A 10,417-nucleotide genomic window follows, 5' to 3' on the forward strand; every position below is an offset into this window, starting at 1 on the left:
GTGTGTGTGTGTGTGTGTGTGTGTGTGTGTGTGTGTGTGTGTGTGTGTGTGTGTGTGTGTGTGTGTGTGTGTGTGTGTGTGTGTGTGTGTGTGTGTGTATCCCCGACATTCTCTGGGGTGGTTTTAGGTCTTTCAATCCACATGCACGCACACGTGCATACACACACAGCTGGTGAGTCTGTGCCCTCACCCCAGCCTGCCATAGAGCATGCTTCCAGATGCGTGCGTGCGTGTGTGCGTGCGTGCGTGCGTGCGTGCGCGCGTGCGTGCGTGCGTGCGTTTGCCATGAGGAAAGAGAGGGAGAGAAAGGGAGGAAGACATCCTGTCCATGTCAATACAACAGGGAACTTTACCAGGGTGCTGGGCAAATGAAAGAAAATGAGAAATAGAGTGAAAAGTAAAAGCATTAAAAGACAGACAGATCTGTCTACATAACATGCTATCTAAGTTACATTTTAGCCTTTGCATAAGCCTGCAAGGTCGTCAAGGCTAGGGCTAGTGCTACGGGCTGAGGTGGAGTCTGAAGAGGTGAGTCTTCAGATTACGGCAGAAGATTGGGATTGAGTCTGCAGTTCTAATTGCTATGGGGAGTTCATTCAATAGTTTGGGAGCCAGAAAAAATATGTCATAATATATGAAAGACAGAAGATCAGGCTATTTTATTGTTTCTAGTTCGTCCGTCTCTCTCTCTCTCTCTCTCTCTCTCTCTCTCTCTCTCTCTCTCTCTCTCTCTCTCTCTCTCTCCTGAATTGCTAAAAACCATCAAGACCCATGTGTATTGCAACCTGAAGACTATAAAATCCTTATCAAACCTAACAAAAATATGTATATCAAAAAGGAAAATGAATCCAATCAAATCCAAAAGGAGCAGAATGTTTGAAAGTTTGATGTTTATCATTCCGCTATAAAAGGTTTGGGTTGGGGGTGGACGGTTTATTCAACTTTCAGAAGTTTTGTCGAGCCTATTCAAAATGTGTAACTTTTCATCCCCTTTTTCCTTATCTTTCTCATCTAATCTAATCTAATCTTTCTATCTATCTCTTTGACAGCCAGACAGTGAATCATCCATTCTTGTCAACACGTGGGCGGTTTATGTTTGAACCTGAAATCCATTAGAACTACCTCACCTGAGCTTGTACAGTACCAGCCACATAAAAGACTCATACGCAAAGCCAACTGCATGCATGTTCAGGTTATTAACCATTCCTTTTAAATGAATCAGAGACTACATCACTGTCCTACAAGAGAGATAAAGTGGTGGTGGTGCATACAGGGAATTATAAATGCCCCATACTAATCAAGATAAAGCATAATAATATAACAATACAGGGGTAGTTTGGTACAGTAGAATATCAACACAAACCTCCACTGGCACAAAACCCACAGACCACACACACTGCTAGAGATACAAACATAGACCACATACAGAGTTTCCATCTGTAATGTATCTGTTTTAATGATCAAATCTCTGCAACCGTATAAATAAATAAATATGACTCTAATCTATCTAATGACGGATGGGAAAGAACGCGTGTTGACTGTCAAAGGAGAGCTTTTACTGTTCAAGTGTCTTTCATAATTGTAGAGGTTACCAGCGGAGAGTACCAGACAGCTGGAGGGGATTTGTATATCATATCAACGGGAGCTTTTTGACAGGGGTAGCTGAGCTGTTATGCACAAGAGCTCGGATGACTGTAAATGGTAAAATGGTAAATGGTGCATTTTATCCAAAGCGCTTTACATTGATTGTGCCATTAACCCATTCACACACACATTCATACACCGATGGCAGACCATGCAAGGCACCAACCTGCTCATCGGGAGCAATTAGGGGTTCAGCGTCTTGCTCAAGGACACTTCGACACTAACTCTAGGGGAGCGCCCCAGCCCGGGATCGAACTGGGAACCTTACGGTTTTCCAGTTCACTCTACCCGGCCACTCTACCCCTGAGCCACTGTCGCCCCCACTGTAATCTTTCATACTAGATTAAATCATGTTATAGCATAGAGGTAGCCTATAAGACAGGGGTTCTCAACCTTTTCAGGCCGCAACCCCCTAAAGTAATCATATTTGAACTGGGGACCCCCCAAAATAATCATATTTGAAATGGGGACCCCCCACCCTGACAAGCACTTGGAATTGTAGGGAAGTTTTTGTTTTGTTTTGTTTTTGATGTGTATATGAAATTGTATTTGAACTGTATTGTGGTGTATCCCGACGGTACGAAATGAGGGCAACCTCAATATCCCTTGGAGAATAAATAAAGGTTTGAATGAACACAGGACATCATTCACACACATTGCTCATTGTTCCACTGCATGTGGCCAGTGGCCACAATATCGTTGTTGTCGGGCAGAAACCTCCTATCTCCATATTTTTACTTTTTGTGTTTTTTTCGTAAATTAACGCCCCACTTGATCATACTACAGCGTCACACGAAAGCATCAAAAGCATCAGATCCACAAGCTCGAAACGGGGCGCGAAGCAACATGTTTTGAGTTTGTAGATCTGCTACTTTTGCTACTTTTGAATTTGAATCCTGAAAAGTAACAGTTTTGGACATATGAGGTTTCCACCCGACAGAGACGATACACTAAACATTGGTATCTTCGACATCTAGCATGACTACACATTATTTCTGGTGTGTACAAATGATGTTATGCGTCTAGCCTCAACATGAAAATCACCAACCACTGTTTGGTGCTCCAAGGACTGCATTATTTCCTACACGTCTAGATAATAGCATGTGATAGTATAGGTGTGGACAGGTAAAGCCCTTGGGACATGAGTTAAAGGCCCAGAGAGGAAGAGACGATAGAGACACAGGCAGGTATGCCGATCCACTCCTAATGTTGGACATCTGTTTCTGAGGGGATTTCAGGTCTCTCTCAGTGTGTGTGTGTGTGTGTGTGTGTGTGTGTGTGTGTGTGTGTGTGTGTGTGTGTGTGTGTGTGTGTGTGTGTGTGTGTGTGTGTGTGTGTGTGTGTGTGTGTGTGTGTGTGTGTGTGTGTGTGTGTGTTCTCACTCAGCGAAGTGAGGATATATGTATGCCTGACTCTGCAATCTGCGCTTACTGTGACTCACCATCCAGTAATGCACTCTGGCACGTTAACGCGCGCTCGCACACACACACACACACACACACACACACACACACACACACACACACACACACACACACACACACACACACACACACACACACACACAGTGTGTGACTTACTGGTCCTCCACCATTGTGATCTCACTCAGAAACAGCTGCCATATACTCACATAGGTCAAATTAAGGGGAAGGTCTTTTTGTCCGTCTGTCTGTCTGTCTAAGTCTGTCTGTACGTCTGCCTACGGTTTTAGGGTCTGTCTGCTACACAATTCATGTGATAGACAGATACTATACAGATACTTAGTTGATCAGATTACCAAGGGCCCTATACTATTTTACCGAATTCCCAAGGGCTCTACACTAAATATGTTCGAAAAAGCAGTCGATCTATAAGATTAAAACTCGTCACGACACATTGGTGAGCTTGTAGATCGTCTATTTTCGGCTATAGGGATGCTATAGGTTTCATGTGGTTAAATAAGGGATGAGGTGGTATGTTGGGTTTAAAAATGTTCAACTGCCACATTTCAATCATGTAAATTTATGTGCATGTTTACATCATCAAAAGCTGCTAATACTGTTGAAGAGGCAAACATGGACTGACAGCAATGTTATTAATGAAGGGAAGTCGAACCACAACGAAATGTAACCATAACAAACAGTTGTTTATAGGAATGACATCAACATCGCCCATGAGTTTTGTTTCTGTGTTTGTTTGTGTGCACGAGCGTGCATGTTTGCGTGCGTGTTCTGAGCCAGCCAGCTTTGGAGTTCATCTAGCCCCAGAAATCTGGAACCTGCCTCCATTCTCTGGGGGAAACACATGAAACACATGGAGTAACACACACACACACACACACACACACACACACACACACACACACACGCACGCACGCACGCACGCACGCACGCACGCACCCTAGGGGAGACCCATCAAACAGGGGCCAGGCCAGTGTGGTATGGGTAAATGATAGAGGGAGTGAGAGTGGTGGCGGAGAGAGGGAGAGAGGGAGGACAGGAATGAAGAGAGTGTAGAAAAGTGGAAAGTAAGATCAGCCGTTATGAAATGAAGGGAGAATTAAAACGTCCACACCCAAAGTGGAGAGAGGGAGAGGGAGAGAGACAGACCCATTTGGTATTATGATATTTTAAGACTCTTTCGAAAGCCACTGTATAATAAAACGTCCAAAATAAGATTTGTCCACATTATTGATGTGTTGGTATCCAATGGCGTCTACGGCATAAGTGTTTGTATCGTGTGTTGTACAGCAGAGGTTCTCAATCTTTTTTGTGCTGCGGACTCCCAAATTTATATGTATTTGGCCGCGGACCCCCATCTAAAAATATGTTGTGCCAGGGACCCCCAGAAGAGAAGATTCGGGGTTAAAAATTCTAAATTATTCAAAATGTTCCAAAGATTTTTGATATTTTTCAAGTATTTATAAAAAATAGCAGACCTACAAGCTCGCTTCAGATAAGAATACAATGATATTTGTAAAACTGTAAAGTGCAGTTATCATTATGTCATTCAGAAATTGTGAATCACCCCCAATGAATATGCTGTATATATATATCGGCCGAAAAAATTCGAAAAACCACAAAAAGTTAGAATATGCGGATAAGAGGTTTCTGCCCGTCAGCGACGATATATGCGTGCGTGCGTGCGTGCGTGCGTGTGTGCGTGCGTGAGTGCGTGCGGACGGAGGGGGCGATGGTGAGGCACAGTATCTTGAGTCATCTGAAATCCCCACTTATCTCTCAACACCCACCAATAGACATGACTCTCTGTCTCCTTTTTCTGCCTGTCTATCTCTTTCTGCATCCCCCTTGCTCTCGCTCATGCACGAGCACATACGCAAACACACACATCAGGCGACACATACACACACACACACACACCGCCTCTCTCTTTCTTTTCTCCATCGTCTGTCCATAACGGCTGCCACCCCCTCAATGTGAACAAGCCTCCATGTTGTTTCAAGGCCCACGTACGTGTATGAGCCGTGCCGTAATGACCCTCAGTGGGATCAGAGGGTTTAAGACAACACAACCGGGGAGTCCGTGGTTTGTTATTTCTGGGTATGATTCAGCAAGGCCCTGGTGTCATAAATTAACCATGAACAACTCTCAGGTCTTAAAAAGGTTCTCTCATTCCCAGTGACATCTTGTTTGACTAAAACAAAAGGGTCGGGGGGGGTCGGGTGATTAAGTTATTACAAATGAGATGAACTTACAAAGATATAAAACTAACTGTGCACAACTTTAATGACTAGCAGTGCTTTGATATGAAGATATTATGCAATCCTTGCCTTGACAAGTTCATTCAGTTAATACTGTTGACATTTACAGTAATCAGCCTTTTTATTAATATTATGATGATGTGATAGCTGTTTTGTTTTTAGGTTTTAGTCACATTTTCCAGTTACATTATCCCAGCACATCTAAAAGAAAGTTGTGATCTAGCTCCCAATACATGCGCATTTAAGGGAAAACACCATGATATCTTAAGTGCATTTGTCTGATAAGTTGGCCCACGGTGCTATAATAGCGTCTTGAGGCATTAACTTTGCGACCTTGTGTCAAAAACATTGGCTTTGTCTTTTAAGCTGGCTTAGCTGAGTGTTCACATTTCACCTCATGTCGACTTGGAAACGAACATCAACTACACATAATATTCTGACATGAATAATATTGTTCCTGCATATCTTGAGGTAGTGTTGTGTGATTCTTCACTGAGACAAATTTTTACCTGTCTGGTAACCAGTGGTGGAAAGTAACATTTACTAAAGTACTGTAATGTACTGAGGTATTTTTTACTTTACTCAAGTTATTTCCAGTTTTCAGTACTTTTACTTCTACTCCACTACATCGCAGAGGCAAATATTGTACTTTCACTCCACTACAACTATTATATTACAAAACATACATTAACCACTTTAGCCCTATTTTATACATAGACTATTTGAAAATAGCCGATCTACAAGCTCACGACGAGTCGCGATGCAACGCGTTGTTATTTTTATATTGTGGTATTGCTACTTTTACTTAAGTAAAATACCACCACTTCCACAACTGCTGGTAACATCAAAAACATCACAGGAAGGTTTTTGATACCAGAATATGCTACTATTTTAACATAATATGAAAATGGAACAGTGTGTGAGGTGGCGTGACATTCTCAAACAGAATTTGAGTTCTGTTCAGTTCAGTTTTTTTTACATGACTGGACGTCATATATTTGTCTGATGTGGAGATTGCAGTGCGGGAGGAGGAAGGGTGGGAGAAACAATTAAAAGGAGAGATAAGAGGAGGAGGGAGAGAAAGGAGGTGACAGTGGAGCACTTGAGGAGAAGGAGGAGGGGGACAGTAGGCCAGTGATGTCTGAAAGAGGAGGAGAAAGGGGAGGAAGTGGGGGGATGGAGAGGAGTTCATGGAAATAGAAGGTGAAAGACATGGGGAGGGAGGGGGTAAATGGAGGTGGGGGGGGGTCTGATATGGAGATAGTGGGAAGAAAAGCCAGTCTGGAAAACTTCCTGTTCACTGCCTTTGGAGAGAGAGCTTATCTTCTCCTTCTCTCTCTCTCTCTCTCTCTCTCTCTCTCTCTCTCTCTCTCTCTCTCTCTCTCTCTCTCTCTCTCTCTCTCTCCCCCCTGTCTCTCTCTCTTTGTCTGTATCTCTGTCTGCCTCTCTCTCTGTCTCTGTCTCTGTCTCTGTCTCTCTCTGTCTCTCTCTCTCTCTCTTTCTCTCTCTTTCTCTCTCTCTCTGTATCGCTGTCTGTCTCTCTCCCCTCCCTCTCTCTCCCCTAACCTTTGTCTTGTGCCCACTCTGTAAACCACTTACACATTACACAATTACACATTATAGAACACAGTTCAGGAAAGTATACAGTTGTAGGGGGTACAGCATTGTGTTACAGAGCTATGTCACATCACATCATTATATACATATATTATTATATACAGGTTATAAAGCTTGTTCAGTCACTTTTGGGACAATTAGCAGCATTTTCTTTCAAAACTATTTAAATAGTCTCCAAAAAAGCCTCAGATTTAAAATGTGTTAGGGTAGCAGGCAGCTCTGTTTATATGTGCAGTAGGTCTGGAGGTCTACTCTGTACAGATAGTGCAGGAAATGCAATGGTTAGAAGTCCTATTCCATTGGCTAACCTTCTTTTATTGCAACAGTTCACAAATCCTGCTGCTGTGTTCACACATTGTTGTATTTCTCCCAGTAGGTATGGGAGTTTTTTGACGTTGGTCATGTTTTTCACTTCGGTGTATGTAATCTGTGGGAAGTACAGTATGTGTCTCTGATGTCTTGGTATAGTGGGCAGGTGGTTAGAAAGTGTATGTTTCCACCACATTTTGTGTGCAGTGGGTGCTTAGTCTGTCTTCCCTTGGGAGCGGGGTCTGTTCTGTGGCGGCCTTTCTCTATTGCAAGGCTGTGTTCAGTGTTCACTGAGTCTGTACCTAGTCAAGGCTTTCCTTAGTTTTGGGTCATTCTCACTGTGCTCAGGTCTTCTCTATTTAGGGCTAAATAGCAATCCATTTGATTCTCCTCTTCTCTCACTCTGTTGTCTCTTTATATGCATTCACGTAAAGGCCGATAAAGTATGGGCAGCTAACACCAGCCTTATTATATCTGTGAACTGTCACTTGCTTTTATATGCCCGGTGAGGTGAAATATATAGGTGCCTTTAATACAGTGTGCCTTGGGTATTTTGGGGGTTATGACTTGTTGATCACAATGCAAACTACAAGTCTGACCTCTCTCTTTTTGGGGGGGTCTTATGTCCTCGGATCCAGAGAGCACCGGCTTTTGATTTAGGCATGTCTGTCTGTCTGCCTGTCTGCCTGTTTGTCTGTCTGTCTTATTTCCTGCGTCATCTTATATCTGTGTCATCTCAATTGAGGAGTCTCCTGAGCACTACGCAATTGACTTCAGATCAGCAATTATGCCGATTAAGGGCATTCCTGATTGCTCTGCAGCCTTGCTTGGACATATTAAGTGGACCACAAAAACAACGATTAAAAACAATTCTGCAGATATAGTAACATTTACCTTTAGCCTCATCCTGAGTTGTTGACGTTACTGTCTCAGTACGCCTACGCACCAAACTGACATCTCGGGTGTAACGGTGCTCAAAGTTACTGTGTGCGTGCTGTGCACAGCACACACCGCACACACATGCACGGTTCAAATCCTTGACCTCTGGCTTGGCTCGCGTGGCCCGAGCCCAGTGACATCTTAGTGAAGGAAATGGATCATCATTGTTTGTTTATGGAAGAGAGGATGTGGTCCGACAGCGGAGGGAGGAGGACAGAGGAAAAGAGAAATGTGGCTTAACAGAGAGGAAAAGGTACATCAAAGACAGAGAGAGAGAAAGAGAGAGAGAGAGGGAGAAGGGGGTGGGAGAGAGGAAAGAGAGAGAGAGAGAGAGAGAGAGAGAGAGCGAGAGAGAGAGAGAGAGAGAGAGAGAGAGAGAGAGAGAGATGGGTTGGGGGTGAGAAAGGAGGAGGAGAGCAGATTAAAAGGATGCATGATGAAAAGAGAGAAATTAGGGAAGAGTGTGTTTTTCTTTGATCTTTTCTGCCCAGCAACCCCTGTGGAATACTAATTGAATGTTTATCTTGATTGGCTGACTGCCACTTTGTGAAGTTATAGTTTTCCTGGATGAGCTAGGCTAGGGAATGGTTTTGGCAGACACACGAGACACGCATACTGCGCACACAAAACAAAACGCACGCACACATGCAAGACTTACACACAGCTGCACACACACAATATATGCAAGGCACTCAGGTGTGCAGTGTATAGTACATACTCACCCACTCACAAACACAGAAAGACACTAGAACCGTGCACACACACATACAGACAGACAGACAGACAGACAGACAGACAGACAGACAGGCAGACACACACGCGTGCACGCATGTATAGTCAGACACTCACTTAGCCACTTGCACAGACACCCACACGGCTGCTATTTTCATAGCAGCCGTGAGTGACAGGGAGTGATTACAGGCTTGAACCAGCGGATGCATAAACGTACAGAAGAGTCATATCAACACAGGTCAGTACGAGAGTAGAGAGGAAAGAACAGGATGAAGAAAGGAATTAAAGGAAAACATGATTATAGAGAAGAGAGAGAGAGACGGAGTGGGGGAGAGAGGAAAAGGTGAGGAAAAGGTGCTCAAAATGAAAGGGAGAGAGAAGGGGGGAGAGAAAGAACAAAGATTTGGAGGAGGTCGTTCAGAGGATAGAGGTCAAAAGAAGAGAAGGAAGGTTGGCGTGTGAGCAACTCCCACTGCAGTGATTGAGCTCAAAACTCCGACCCCCTTTCATTGTGATTGGCTGAGACGCTCGGAGGGAGTGCTTGTTTTGCTTCACGTGATAACGTATTCCGTCCACCACGGCTTGCCAACTCAGACGGCACCCTCATCGACGCGCAAAGACCTTGAGGCTCGTGAGCCACGCTAGGCAGGCAAGTGCCCGCCTAGCAGTGTGTTTGGCTTTCAAGTGAATTAAAAAGTCATGAATCTGTTGTAATAACTTGCACTAAGGCAGGTCGTTGAGTGAACCAAAATGGGCGTTCCCTCCCCACGTGTCAGTCAATCACAGGGCGTAGGAACTCGTTTGGGAATCGCTAGCTAGGACATGGAAGGATGGGTGAAGAGAGGAAAAGAGATGTTTTGGAGGTAGTATGCAATTAGGTCATTGTGGTTGTCATATACTTAAGCAATAGCAGACAAGAGGGAGTGCTTTATCATAGCAATAACTATGATAAAGAACAACCTCGACAGTTTTAGCTTTTATAAAACCAAATATGTTATCAAATATGTCATGAACAATAAAATCATAGACATAGTCCAATTAAAACAGTTTTTAATAACATTTCATGAATAACTTCTACAAGAAAGTAGCCCCCGACTGACTGCCTGCATTAAACATTATTACTTTCAGATTCTAATGACAAATTGGGTGTCAGTCATAGACTTTCCCGGTAATCCTGGGTCACCGGAATGCGAGATGTTTGTTCTCACTCCCAACTTGTAATAGGTTGACGCACCAGTGAAAACATTCAAAACAAGGCAGGCGTGCCTCAAGGGGCTCAAGTCTGCTTCTGACGGCAAGCGATATGCTAGCCGAGCAAGAGCCTGCGGCGAGCGTTGCGATGTTCACTTCTGCCGACTCAGCGCCATTCTATAGTTTCATACTGATAGGCTTGGAACTGTAATTCATTATGTCCTCATCAATATGCGACACGACTGGGGAGCCCTACCGTGTCAAAATGATTTTTCCCAACTCATC

This window comes from Gymnoscopelus braueri, assembly GCF_963280865.1.
Source record: "Gymnoscopelus braueri genome assembly, chromosome: 18".
NCBI classification, from domain to species: domain Eukaryota; kingdom Metazoa; phylum Chordata; class Actinopteri; order Myctophiformes; family Myctophidae; genus Gymnoscopelus; species Gymnoscopelus braueri.